This window comes from Penaeus monodon, chromosome 25, assembly GCF_015228065.2.
Source record: "Penaeus monodon isolate SGIC_2016 chromosome 25, NSTDA_Pmon_1, whole genome shotgun sequence".
Lineage (NCBI taxonomy): Eukaryota > Metazoa > Arthropoda > Malacostraca > Decapoda > Penaeidae > Penaeus > Penaeus monodon.
The window spans coordinates 38574402-38574968 of NC_051410.1; positions in this window are offsets into that span (position 1 = coordinate 38574402).

A 567-nucleotide genomic window follows, 5' to 3' on the forward strand; every position below is an offset into this window, starting at 1 on the left:
GATACACGTACATCATTCACACTGATTAACTGCACAACTCACAAACCATAAAAGATACTCTTCCACATAGAAAATCACAGATAAGGTCACTGTACCAAAGACTACAACCACAAATTCACCCAAAACAACGGAACGAAACACCTATCCTCGCACACACATTAGAAAGCACCTCTCCCCCCTCCCCCTCCCTCAGTAGGTCGAAGTGGGGTCCCACGGGGTCCGAGCCGTGCCCCCTCCCCCCTTAGCATGACGCGGCCGAGAGGGGTCCAACCCGTCACCTCCACGCCCTCTTCAACAATGCCTCACTTACGGCCACTGTCACCCCTTTGTTTCTTCAGGCTTTCACGCCACAGCTTTTCCCCTCCGCCGCTGGTAATGGATTCATAGAAGCTGTTGTCGCGCCGTTTGAGCCTATTAATGGCCCTGTTACGTACTCTTGGCCACAATACAAGTCTTCGACGCCCGTTGGGGAACCACGGCGCTAAATTAATATGTATTGACATTATCAGCGTCATGCTGTACGTCTCTCAAGCCGACCGGTACATTTGTGTATGGTCTGTGAGGTAT